This window comes from Pteropus medius, unplaced genomic scaffold, assembly GCF_902729225.1.
Source record: "Pteropus medius unplaced genomic scaffold, Ma_sr-lr_union100, whole genome shotgun sequence".
NCBI classification, from domain to species: Eukaryota; Metazoa; Chordata; class Mammalia; order Chiroptera; family Pteropodidae; genus Pteropus; species Pteropus medius.
In genome coordinates this window covers 8,102,507-8,117,637 of record NW_024352787.1, presented here as the reverse complement: position 1 = coordinate 8,117,637, position 15,131 = coordinate 8,102,507, and the positions used below count along the sequence as shown (strand labels likewise).

At 32.6% G+C, this 15,131-nt stretch overlaps 1 protein-coding gene across 2 annotated transcripts in view; it reads right to left on the bottom strand.

Moving 5' to 3' along the window:
- Window positions 1-15,131, bottom strand: part of MAGI2 (membrane associated guanylate kinase, WW and PDZ domain containing 2) — a 1,217,785-nt gene that overhangs the window by 1,184,516 nt on the left and 18,138 nt on the right. The gene's annotated exons all lie outside the window — the stretch shown is intronic.

Here is a 15,131-nt window from a genome sequence, read left to right as displayed (position 1 = left end):
GATTTCTTTGCTCAGAACCATCTAACCTAATTTTAGATAGCCTGAATCTTTCTCTGAGCAACTTTGTGGAAAGTGTGCTCCGATTCTATTGTCCTGGAAAGCAGAGCGAAATATGTATTAATTAACCTTTAAATAACTTCATTTAGAAATAATATAAAAGAGGAAAGGACTGCACACATTCACACCCAAATACACAACTTTGACTCTATTCTTTCTCAGAGAATTAAGTTTAAAATGTCATATTACAGGATAGATATTTCTTTAAAAATATAACCAATGCCACTAAAATCGGCCTATTATGAAACCAAGCAACTACTCAAAAGTCTGGAGCATTCCTAGTAATCACCACATATACTCAGCCACTGTAAAATTCCGTAGGATTTCTATTCACCTTCCTAACCATACTGATTCTTAAATATATTTGGTTTCAAATTCGCTTTTCTCAATTCAACATTTTCATCTTTTCTGTGATCAGTGTAGAAGTGAATAAAGCAAATACAGCACTGAGCATTTCAGACAAGGCAATTAAACCTGTGGTTTCTCTAGGCACATATTGTAGCATCAGCATTTGCAGCTCAGAAAGCCACTAATGAGTCAGGCTAAAATAAAGTCCTCAATGGAGATGATACTTTATTTTGCACATATGCTACCAAGATTACATCATCATGGTTAAATTCATAATCTACTAATATTTTGTTATGAACTTCAAATTTCAGGCATTTTTATTCAAACCATAAAAATCCTGAGAATGTCAGACCCTATCCTGACATCGTAAGCTCTTGGGAGTTTCTGTTTCATTTTCCCATTTTACTGCATTAAAATAATAACATCAAATGTGGATCTGTAAAAACTCAGTGACATGGCTTCACGTTATGAGAAAGCTTCTATATAAATGAAGAAATATTTTGTTTACTATTCATGATCTCAAGACTGACTAAATGAATATGTTATAAAATCAAACATATTATGCATAAAAATCAATAAAATTAAAACAAAGAACAAAGTTTAACAATATAAGCTAGTAAAACAAAATTATTCCTTAGGTTGCCATGGAATGTTAGCACTTTGAGAGATACAAAGAAAGTAAATGTCATAGTACTATCACAATAAATCTGGTTGATATTATTACTGTGATAACAGTTGATGTATATAGGCAGATAATTTTATCTGTTTTGTTCACCTACGAATCCCTATTACAGTACTTGGCTTATAGTAAGAAGTTGAAAAATATTTACTGAATAAATTAAATGTGTTATTTAGTCTTTACAAGAAGCTGTTAGTATTATTGTTACCTTTTTTACAGTTCTTATTTTATCATTTACTACTATTATTAACACTGAGTGAGAAAAGAGCGTAAAATGCCAGACTTTTAGTTCATTCTGTCTGACTCCAAACCTAAGCACTAGCTACCATAACCTTCTGTCTCTTGTTGATAAAAACTTGATTTCCTATGAAACAGTATGTGAAAAGAGTCAATAAATATTAGAGGAGATCATTACAAGCTGGGCTGGTAACCATAACTTCAGAAGGACATGGATATAAGCTAAAAAGCAGAGTACTTCCAGTATTAAAACAAGTAGAGGGGAAATGATATTTAAAGCAGATTGGGATAGAATGAGCAGAGGAGGCAAGAAAGTACAATTAATATTCAGAATCATCTAATGGACAAATCTGGCTGTAGTGCAGTGTGGGCTGCATGGATGGGGCTGGCATGTTAGCACTCAAAGTAGGGTGGGGAAACACAGCAGTCAAAGGGCAGTAAGAAGTTAGAGTGTCAGAAATACTAGAAGTTTGCAAGTTTGGGCCACTACAAATCGGAAATAAACTAGAGGTAAAGAGTGCCAGATAAATCATAATTTAAGGGAAATTGCAATATTAGAGGGCTGGATCAGGGTTCTATTATCCCATAAGTACCATTTGTTCAGAAGATATGTGAGTCTACAAAAATATAAGGGCAAATCACCTGAGGGCCAGATTAATTAAGCCAAATAATTAAGAAGAAATATATTTAAGAAACAAAGCCCTATAGAGATACCAAACCAAGGTAGAGTAGTAGAGAGGGTGTAAATTGAAAGAGTATATTCAAATCACATGGAAAACAAGTCAGAAGCTGTGTATGAATTGGAGCCAACAACCTTGAATTTCATTGAGAGCATAGGATTCTAAAACAGTCTTGTGGCTGCCTTTTCTAAACCACATTTGCTTAATCTGTTTCATGGCATTATGTGTATTTCAAATGGCAGCATTTGCTGTTGTTTGCCTCGTGACAAAAAGGGTTGTAACACAACAATGAACCTAATATTGAACAACCAGTTTCTGATCTGGGTGTACCCTGACTTGCAAATAAAATGGGCAGAAAGTGTATCAAGAGGCAAAAGAAAATGTACTTGTTGGTAAAAAGAAACTCTGGTAAATAAATATGTTCTGATAGGTTCACATAGGTAGGTACCAAGAGACATAACTAGAAAAATATTTGAAGGCAGACTATAAAAATCTCGAATGTTTGATGAAAGAGTTTGGAAATAGAAAGCAATGGAGAATTTGAGTTGGGAAGTATTCTGACAAAAGTATCACTGTTAGGAGGATGAATATGGCAGCAGTGTGGCCTATGAATCAAAGATAAAAGCAAAGGATACCAATGAGGAAGCTATTGCAACAATTTGGAAATGAGGTAATTAAGATGTGAATTATATCCGTGATGGTAAGTATACAAAGTTTTGAAATACTGTAATGCAGGGAATGATAGTGGGGTTGAAGAGCCAGTAAGAGAAATTTCTTATAATGGAAATGATAAATATGCACATAACACACACACACACAGTCACATTTTATGTACATTGGAAAAGGTATTGCTATAAGTCATAACAAATACATATCAATTTGTCGCTCATGGTGGATATGAAGTCTCAAAGCTGTGATACTGGGTGATAGGTATAAGTCTCCATTACTCACACACATGCATTTTTATATATGTAGTAGATGTTTCTTTTATTAAGTAAAAGTATGGTTTTTTGAAAAACCCAATGGAATAGACAGTCTTATATTGCTGAATGTGCAGAATCATATTCCATTTCAGAGAATACATCAAAATAAATTTAGATGTTTAAATAGTCTTTTAAAAATTGTATTTCAGCCAACACAAAAGAAATTTAAATGACCCATAATGTAAATACCAGTCTGTGATGCTGACAACATTGAACCATCAGCTGGTGGGATGTTTTTCAAGGGATGATATGGATTTGCATTTATACACCCACACTGCTTATCAGCATATATCTGAAAAAGGTCCCAAGAAAAGAGCAGTCTATTATACAGAGTTAACTGGCCCACATGGGTCTCAAGTCCTTCATTCTGGCCTCATTAATGCTACTCAACTGGACTCTAAATAACCAGTTTATTTTCATAAATTTGAAGACTTTTTTTTTTCTATTTTAGTGGAGTGAGAAGTACTAACTCTGTAAAGTGGTTTGAAAATACAATCACTAGAGTTGATGTTTTTCACCCCCAAAATACTAATTAATTAATTAACAATTAAAATCCAATTACTTAATTGGTTTTAGTATAGTTGAAAATTAACTCCAAAAGTGTTAGATAAGTTATATCATTGGCATTATGGGATATATCACATTCAGATGAAAGGACGACTTATAACTTTATTACAGGTATCTAGATATCTGGACAAGTATCTGTATTTGGGCTATTTTGGACTATGATGAATATTTGTTTTAATTTTTCAAAATACACTCGGGGCTAAAACAATACCTCAGCATAAGTTTTAAGCAGAATTTACATGACATTTTCATTCTTCCATCCCACCAGTGCTATTCCATCATGGCATTTACAATATGATGAATCAAAAATGAAATGTGTTTAATCTGGACATTGAAATAACATACTTTATTGTTATTTGGGAGATTTGAGGTCTAATATCTGTCAGCATTATTTCTATTGTTTTTGATCTAATGGGCCCCGAATGACAAATATTTATGAATACACAGATTTACTTTTCATTTATATAAAGTTGAAGACTAGAGAGAATAAATTTTGACAGATAAAATTAATTATCAGAGTAAATACCAAACTTGAGACTTCAAAAAACTTAGTCTATTAGCATGACAGTTCTATCCTGTTTTTAAAATACTTTCATTATCAATAATGAAAGAATTAAAATCATAAGAGGTATTGACTAATTTATCTGACAAGAGCATTTTATTATTACTGGCAGTTGTCAAGGTTTGGTCTAATCTGAAAATATAGATGAACATTTTGTGTTATTTTGCTTTTTCTACTTGTGTAAGTGGTTCTGTTTCACGGCAATTCAGTCATCACCACTCACATGGCAGGCCATAATCTGAAGAATAAGATATAAAAAAAGTTATAGCCAAGATCTGAAAGGCATATGCTTCAAAACATTCACAACACAGACTGAAACGTTTAGATAGTTTTAATGACTATACACTTGAGTGCCAAAAAATAAAACAGACACATGTTTTCACATCTAATAAGTAGGTATGTCATTTACACATTTTCAATATGATGATTTCTAACTTCTGACTTCTATACTAGTGTCCTCATATTCTTGTCTCTCTATTTAAATTTGCACAACTTTCACAGAGATTCAAACAAATGGGAATGTTTTATTGTTCCAAGGCCTGCCCTGCATGTTTCCATTGTTATGCACAAGCCAGCTGTGTTCAAATGCAGCATCTGAAGAATGTGTTGAAATAGAGAAAGTAGGCTGACAGGACTAGTTATGCTAAAGGAAATAACTTTGGGTAATTCTGAAATAGTAACATAACCACAATATTAGTCAGCTATGATATGCTAATAAAGACTACATGACCCTTTCGGCAATAGAGTAGGATTATTTAAAACCACATTCCACACTTCTAGCTCAACTCAGATCACCCAAATTAGCTCTCTTTGTCCTTGCCTAATAATTTTCTCTGTGCTTGTCAAGGCAGGAGTTTTTGTTCTGTTTGGCTGTCCTAAGCCAAACCCAAATCATGAGGTATGCTCTGAAGTAATCATATAAATCAGATATATATATATTTAGCTACAAAATACTTTATATGTTATCTTCCCCCAAAAGTCAGATAGTTTATGTATCTTAATCATAATACCAACTACAGCAGGTCCTCAAATAATGTCATTTTGTTCAATGTTGTTTCATTATAATGTTGATGAGATGCTGTAGGAACTTAACTTTTCTTTATATCAACTAGCCTATGGTAAAATTAACTTAACTTTTCTTTATATCAACTAGCCTATGGTTTCATTTCAATATTTTTTTTTTTTGCTTAAAATCTCACAACCTATTGAAGACATTAAATGAAAACTTACTGCACAACAAAAAAAAACAGCAATATATCAGAAAAAAAACATGTACAATGACAGAAATACACATTTATTTCTCTGATACTGAAAGATAATAGTGATAAGCTTAAGCTCGCCTAAGTATTTCACATTGACATAACAATGTAAAATGAAGCTCAGTTGGATTCATGGCTTCGTACAATTCAAACAGTAAGACATAAATCAATAAAGTTTTTTTTTTGTTTTTTTTGTTTGTTTGTTTGTTTTGCTTGCTTGATCTTATTTAGGAAGGTTTTTCTACTACCAATTTTGTTCAAGGGAATAAGGCCACATTCTCAGTGTGCAAAAATATAACCTGACTCTGGGAAGGTTCGATCAGAAACTAAACTTGGAACTGTCCAATGGCAATAAATATAGCATGCCAAGGTAGTTAGAGAAAGCTGTATAATGCTAAAACAAAAGGAAGGGTGTTCTTGGCACACAGAATTTTTTTCTCTCATACCAGAGCCAGTTTCTTGTAAATCAGTGAAGGTTTTTAAATTTGAAACACTGTAAAAATTAAAAAACAAATTAATGAAAGATATGAAGTAGGGAAGAAAAAAAAGACAGGCAGATAAATTCACAAAGATATGTTATACAGTTATCAAATAAATTATTTGGTCATAAGTTTAATTTCTACCAACATTATAGCATGCTCTTGGAAACAAATAAAACACATGGATAAATATATGTATTTGCATATTTTGGTAAGTGGCTTAAAAAATGGTTTGAAACTGTAAACATGACCAACAAGAAACTATCTTTATTATTTTTAAACAGACTATCATATTTAATCTTCAATACCGCTGATAATTAGATATTAATATCTCTGTTTTACAGATGAGGACCTATATACTTGGATTCAGTAAGTTGCCCAAGATCCAAACACAGATCTGTCTGATTTCAAAATTCTCTTTTAATTTCACAACATTACCTGTAATGCAATACATTTTACAAATTTTATCTCATCAGAAATAATTCCAAGAAGCAATATTAAATCTCTGCTATATGTACTCAGTTTGGGCTATAAATTAAGTATGTATATAATCTAAGGAAAGCTTTTGTGGAGAGATGAACTTTTCAAGAAATAATTAGAAAAATTATTTAAACATATATATAGTTAAACATATGTAGTTGATACTATTTCCTTCAATATCTATTTCAGATAAGACCATCACTGAAGATGGCATAGCAGAGAAATGAGAAGAAGACATATTTTTAGTCACTCAATCAACCAATCCCAGAGTCTGCCCTATCTTTAGACTTCCTGTTGGGTAAAATCATAAATATCCTTATGGTTTATATCTGTTTGATTTGGATTTCAGTAACTTGAGCTTGAAAACATCATAACTAATGCACATTGATTGTCATATAGAGGTGCAGAGAAGGTAACATCAGTACAGAGTTAGGATTTAGGAGAGGTGTCTGGTTCAGATAACTCACATTACGCATATCCATGAAACAGTAGCTTTTAAATCTCAACAAAACCATTTTTGAGGCATTGGGAATACCAATAGGAAATACTGCATTTCTTCAAGAAGCTATTGGGCTTTGAACATTAGAGATAGTCAATAAATCATAGAATGTTAGATGTCACCTAACCCAGTGATCTGCTTTGCTACTCAAGGAAACTGAGGTCACATAGCTAGTGGCAATGTGCAGTAGAAACTCAAACTCTCATCTCCCAGAACAGAAATAATGTGGTAGAATCACATAGTATAGAATTATCTGGAAAAAAATGTTTAAAATAAGGCTTCAAATATCTGAGTTGGAAAACATAAATCATTTTATTCCTCATGCCACAGTCATTGATATATGTATATATGTGTATATATATATTACAGGATATATATATATATATATATATATATATAATAGGATATATATATTCAAGTTTAATATATATATTTATTTTACAGGATATATATATATATGTATATATATATATTAAACTTGAATATTTCCATTTGTGCCTTCTGGAATTCTTGATTTCTTTTTAAGCATCCCAGAATTAAGCAATATTTGCAACTAGGTATGGTATTGTGCTCCTTTTCTAAAACCTTTCATTAAATACAGCTAAATGTGCCCCCTTCTTTCTCTCATCTCTCTTGCTAGTTCAAAGTGCACATGGTGCTTGAGTTGCTAGGACTAGGAGCACTCATGGAGATAAAAGAATCAAGAATTGGAAATATTCTGGTTCTAGAAAACTATTAAGCTGCCACACCAGTCCTGGATGCTTGCATGCAGGATAAATGAACTTTTTAAGTTGGTATTTTTGAGTACTCCTAGGAAAATATAACACTAATATCCTAAAGTTAAAAAATATATATGTATTAGTTTAGCCAGAATGGTATTATAGAAAATATGAGATACATATACGTTTTGATCATGTAACTACCATTGTCTGAGTCTATTTTTGTGGTCTGTTATATAATTTGAAATTAACCTAATAACATTTGTTATAGTCCTGTGATATCTGCTTGGGAACATGTTGACAAATCACATACACACACATACGAGTGAGTGAGAGAGAGAGAGAGAGAAATATCAAAGCCCTTGGATGAAGGCTACCATAGTGCCTGTCCACACTACACAGCATTGTGCAGATAATTTAACAAAAAACTACACAAGGAAAACTCTGTGTTTGAACTTGAATGAACAGTACTGTATTGTTTTAAGAAAGAATCTTTTCAAAGAAACACACAAATGATTGTTCAATCTATCATGTTTAATAAAATCTAATTGAATGTTTTTCAAAAACATTATGCACCTTTGTCTTGACCCCAAACTGAGAGAGGATTCGTGGACTCGTAAGTAATGTTTTAGTTTTCGTTATAAAGCTGCCACTTCTGTTAGTTATACTCTAAACTCACAACTGCAGGCTTCTAATATGGGAATTATTATTCTAACACTTTGGTTTATTGAATACTTTGCAAAGATAAATGCATAGATCATTAGATCAAAAAGTCATGTTCTGAACTAAATCACTCTTCTTCCTATTTTCTTCCTCCCCTCCTCCCTCTCCTCTCTTTTTCTTCTTCATTCTCCCTGGTATCTTCATCAAAGAAATTCTCATAGCCACATCAAAGGTTGTCACAATAATATATAACCATAAACTAAAATGAAGATTAAAAAATGATTTTCTATGTCTCGGAAGTTATGAACCTAGGAAGGTTCTCATTTTCTACAGCTTCCAACTATCTTCCCTCTTGAGAAGTTAAATGGAAGATATTGGTTATTTATCTTTTTAAGTGTACCATTTTGGGAAAATTACTGCATATATAGCTAGGACCACACAATATTGGGCATTTATATTCCATCTCCATAAATTTGTCAAACTAAACAGGAATGCACAAGGTCAAAGCTGAACTTTTACACTTTAGTTCTGATGCCAGCTCCCTTTAGAATTTATTCTGGAAAAAAATTATGATTGAACTATAGATCCAGACATCAGGGGAAATCCCAGTATTAATAATATCTTAATTTGCAAACACAATAAATCTATTCTCCTCTAACTTGATAAGAACTATCTTCCCATCTTCTACATTACTCAAATTACATAACTGTGTTCTAAAGTATTTTTGAAAATTAGGTCACTGTAATCTGCATATCTGACTGGTTCATTGAGTTTCAATACTATAAAAGAGAAAAATGAATTATTTACTTCCACCAAACTTCACTATTGCATGGATAAGAAGATGGTTAAAAGCTTGAATCCCTAAACTTCATAGAACAGTAGTTAAGATGGCATGCATCTAAATAATGATTTTGCAAAGTAGTTCACCCTAAGACTGAGGCAAATAAGAATGGAGATAATACTTCTAATTAGAGCAATGAAGGAATCATATGAGAAGGAGGTGGCATTAGAGCCAAGCAGGATTTCAGCAAGCAAAACTGAAAGGACTATATTCTTGGCCGAGGAAGAGATAAAGGATGGATATAAAATTGAACGAGTTCAGCATACCCAGTGGCAGTGTATATGTGGGGTAACGGTATCAAATACATGCAGAAAATTGTTAGGTTTTATTGCAAGAAGTTCTGAATGTCAGCTTAAGCATTTAGAGGTTATTCAGTAAAGGAGGAAAAGAGTAGAAAGAGGAATATGATGCTGAGTGCTATTTTAGGCAGATTAATTTGGTGGTCACTCGCTAGATGGTCTGGGCAAGGGAAAGATTGCTGGAAACCAGATTAGAAGTTATGGTACTACTACAGGCATGAGAAATGAAGGGACACATATAGAGTGTTTAAAAGAGGAAAAGGAAAGCAAAAAACAAGTGCAAGAAATAGTAAAAAAAGCCTAACTAACAGCATTAAATGAGTTAAGGAGTCATCAAAAATAGAGAGAAGGGACAACACAGATTTCCAAATTTCTGGTTCAGATGAACTAGAGGTCAATGGCACCAGTAGAAGAAACTGGAAAATCAGGAGGTACAGTTTACTAAAATGGAAACTGAGTTGACTTTCAGATTTTTAAAAGGAGAAACAGAACATACATGTGGAAATGTACAGAGCACAGTTTGAATGCATGGGACTGGTTCCAGCCAAAGAGTACTGGATGGAAGTGTAACAGTAGTCAGACTGGAAATCAGGTCTGAATGTATATCTGTATAAATTCATTAAACAACGAAAGGCAGAGAAGTCTAGCTTTATAATTCATAAAGAAATCTTTTATTCAGAGGAGAATATAATAATTTGGATATCTATAGAAATAGATATACTATTTCTATAAAATAAAATACTACTTCTATAAACCACTCCAGCTTGAAACCATTCCACTTTAAATATATTACAGCCCCATAACAAATGCTTATATTCTCCATGACCATGTCCAAAAATTCTGAACTTGCTATAGTGGTGTTTATTTGGTAGGATCAAATATTTAGAATATCATTAGTTATTAACAGGCTGGCCTATCTTTATTCTTGACAGGTTATAAATTTACAAAGAAGGTAAAGGATGCCTAGATTTATCACTAGATGTCAAATTTTAAAATTCAAAATTATTATAATCATCACCATCTTGATGCTTCCTGTCAATCAAGGAAAACTCACCAAATTCTCAAAAGTTGGGTGCTAAACAAAATGAGTATGCAACTGAAAATACATCTGTACTGTATCTCTTTATTGGATTATACTGGATGACAAATCAGCTCAGTTAATATCCCACTGAAAATGTATAATTGCCATTGCTCTCATTTGCCCAAGGAAAGCTTACTCTGGAAAGCTTTCTCTGGAAAGCTTACTTTGAAGAACACAAAAACATCCAGTTTTCTATATTTTCCAATATTTAATTAATAGTAAAATATTTAGATAGCATTTTGGATATGTTTTATAGAAAGCCTTTATATACATGTCTAATTTATCAATTATATAAATAATAAGAATAGACTACGTGTAGCTATATAAGAGAATTACCTTCTTATAAGTTCTATGTACTACGTAAGTCTATGTAAATATCTCTCAACCAAATATACATCTGCAGGGCTTCATAAATTAAGGATCTATTTTTCCATTCACAAAAGTGCTTCCTCATCTTTCCTTTAAAAAGTTACTCAACAGAACAGCTTTTAATCTCTTCATTTTGTTTGAATTAAATCAAATTGTTTTAATACATAATAAATCTTGAACATAAACACTGTACAAGTCAATAAATAAAAAAAAAACTATGTTCTGATTCGTCTGTATTTTTTAGCAAAATTTACAATGTTTCTGGAAAAAAATATTTCTGCTCCCTACCTTTAACAGAGTTTTGTGTTGTTTTGGGGGAGAGGAGCGTTAGCAAGAAAGATAAAATAAAAGTTGGAAAAATTCTCCATATAAGTTTATCAAAGAATCTTATATTTTCACATATATTTGAATTGACTTTCCCCCAATAATAACAATAATGATAAAAAAATCTCATTGAATACAGAGGCAGAAACATACCAAATTAGCAAGAGGATTCAGCAGTTAGCCTTAAGGGTTATTTTCAGGTTAACATTTGTTTTTCAATAAGGGTTATAACTTAAAAATGCCATCTACTAAAAAGCTTTTAAGAAAGATGATATTAGCCAATAAAACAATGTTTCCATCAATGAACACTACTCAGAAAATTAGAAAAATATGTTTTGTTTTTAAGCTAAATGGATGCAAAATGGAAGAAAATTTTCTACAGAGGCACGCATGATATTTATGTACTTGACATAAATTCTTATTTGCTTCATAGGAAATTTTAGATTTAATTTTTAAAGTAGTCTATTTAAAATGTTTAAATGCTAATCAATAATTCAGTCTCCTGCATTTAGTCATTTCTCTATTTCACAGTGGTAAAATGAGGCTTTGTAGAATTTTTAGTTAGCCTTGACAGAACTATATGGAAACAAACAACAAAAAGGCAACTTCACAAAGCCAGCATCTAATTTCATGTCTTTATTGACATTATTCTCCTTTCTGCTAAATTCTCAAGTTCATACAAAAGCTTTAGAACGAATTTATTAGAACAAGTTACGTTCTTATCAAATCCTTTGTCTTTAGGAATAGAAGAAAAACTGTTTTTTGCTATAAAGTTACTAAAGAAATATGATGAAAAAGCAACCTATATGAATGAGTTTCTTGACTCCTACTCAATTGTCAGTTCTACAATCTCAACATACACAACCATCTATGTGCCCCAGGAATGGATTTCAATAAATATAGCTAATAATATCTAAAATCACTCTAAGTATATAATCAGGCAACTAACTATAATTATTGTTTACATTATATTTAGTAACACATATGTGCTTATAACCTCTACTTTTCCACATACTACATGTGCAAGGATATCACAGAACTCAACAAATACCAGCTCAACTTCCCTCTAGCTTCTCTAATAGAAAAGGACAATAGTCTAATCTATCAGAGGCAAGAAAACAGCATCCTCCATACTGTCATAGTGTTAAAGTTTGCCCTGCACACACTTGGTTTTATCTCCGCAACACCAAGGAATACCAAAATCGATATTAAAATGCTAACTCCAAATATAATAAATGGTTCCTGCAGTTAAATGAAGACTAATAAGCTTGAATGTTAGCTTGAAGGAATAGCCTATTCTTCTTTTTTCCTTTTTATATTTGCTTTTGCCAAACTTCACTCAGGCTGGAAATAATCATAATAATTGGAACCAGCAGAAGGAAATAGCTGATGCTGCTAGGCACAATGAAATAAATCTGCAACTCAAGTAATACTAAATATAAGCTCCACATGAGCATACTAGAACGAAACACCTGAAATAAGACAGTTCTTTGGAGTCAAATCCCCAAGTTTACATTTTACAAGTAGATATATTTTAGCAATGCAACATTTATAATGTATGTGGATGCCACTGAGTGTAAACAAATAGCAGATTTATATCTTCTCTGGCAGGAAGACTAACAATTTTCTAAGGGAAAGAAAAAAGACCAAAAAAATATTTGATTTCTGAGGAAAAAATATTCACATAAAGTGATAATGTAATAAACTTTCAAGTTCACAATATGTTTGCTTATAAAATTCATAAGGCATTAAAACACTGTAGGGAAATTACAAATTCTTTGTCATTTGTAGAATTTGATTCTCCTTGCCTATTAACACAGTTCTGTAGTATTTTTATGGTTTCCAAAGGTATATGCTATGACATATTGAAATAGCTGAATAAGAAATTTATAACATTGCTAAGATGCTTATGATTTCAGCATTAAAATTACTAAATATTTTGAAGTATTTGAACTCTAAGGTAGGAAGAAGAAAAAGAGACGAATGAAATTTCTATCAGAAATTTCAAAGTTTTGGAAGGGAAAATGGAACTAGAAAAGTGACACAATGAGATACTACAACTGTCTGTTTTGCAGTTTGGGGCACCTATCTAGGGGTTTGGCTTTCTTAATCATCTAGACTCTGTCTTACTGTTTTAGCAATATAACAAAGTAGATAAAGAGTATGAGATTTTAAGTCAGGCAACCACTTAGTACTGAGTGATCTTGGAAAAGCCAGGCAACCCTGGGCAAATAATAAAACTCTTCATGCTTCAGTTTCCTTGTGTTTAACTAGGATGATAAATATCACTCTCCTCAAAGAGTTAATGTGAGCCTTAAATGAATATAATTAGATGTGAAATGGAACTTTTCATGTTTTCCTGGAATGTAGCTAACGCTTCAAAACTGAGGATAATGGGAAATAAGCAAGATATCAATCATATCCATGGTAAAGACCATCACTCCCAATAGCCAAGATGAGAAGACTAAATATTTGAAAAGAGATTACATAAAAAATCCTTTCTTGAAAGGATCCTTCTCTAGAGGGCTACCTGCTAGGCTAAGGGGACAGCGACAGAAAGAACCCGGAGATGTAATACAATGGGCAGAAGCTGACAGCAGAATTACAAATGATCAGATTTAGAGCCGGTTGCCTCTGTCAGGACATGCCGCAGTAGACACAGTGGGGTATGCAAAAGGTGTTGAGGAAGCTAGAGTATCTCTGAAGAACATTTGTGATCCATAACAGAGAGCCAGCATCTGATGCCTGACATAACAGAGGAGACATAGAGTCAGATTTAAAAGGACTGGAAAAACAAGACTTTGTTCCTTTATTCTTGTTCCTTCTCCTCCCTTGTCTTGTTCTGTAAGGAGACAGAAATAGGTATGCATGTACATGTGGTTGGGGAGACTGGGGGTGGAAGTGGAGCAAACAAAGCTCAGAAAAAAGACTACACTAACCTCTCTCATTATTGATTTCTAAAGTTCCTGGTAGAGAATGAGCTGAAAGCAACAAAAGCAGAAATAAACAAATGGGACTCCACCAAATTAAAAAGCTTTTAAACAGCAAAGGAAACCATCCACAAAACAAAAAGGCAACCTACTGAATGGGAGAAGATATTTGCAAATGATGTGTAGGATAAGGAACTGAAATCCAAAACATATAAAGAATTCACATAACTCAACATTAAAAAACAATCCAATTAAAAAAAATGAGCAGAGAACCTGAATGGATATTTCTCCAAAGAAGACATATAGTTGTCTAACAAACACATGAAAAATGTTCAACATCACTAATCAGGGAAACACAAATCAAAACCACAATGAGATATCATATCATAGCTGTTAAAATGGCAATTCTCAATAAGAGAAAAAAAACAAGAGCTGGTGAGGATGTAAAAAGGGAACCCTCATACACAGCTGGTAGGAGTGAAAACTAGTGCAGCCACAATGGAAAATCGTATGGAGAGTTCTCAAAAAATCAAAAACAGAACTACCATATGACCTAGCAATTCCACTTCCAAGGATTTATCAGAAGAAAACAAAAACAATAATTTGAATAGATATATGCACCCCTATGTTCACTGCAGCATTATTTACAATAGCCAAGATATGGAAGCAACCTTTGTGTCCAATGATAGATGAATGGATGAAGATGTGGGTGTGTATATATGTGTATATAATGTATATTATATATACACATACAGACAATGAAATATTACTCAGCCATAAAAAAAAGAATGAAATCTTGCCATTTGAGACAACATAGATGGACCTAGAAGGTTTTATACTAAGTGAAATAAGTCAGACAAAGACAAATGCCATATTATTTTTCTTATATGTGGGATTTAAAAAACAATGAATAAACGAAAACAAGCTGAGATACAAAGAACAAATTGGTGGTTGCCAGAGGGGAGGGCATGGGGGACAGGCAAAAAAGGTGAAGGGGATTAAGAGGTACATGCTTCCAATTATAAGGGGATATAATGTACAGCATAGTGAATATAGTCAATAATATTGTAATAAC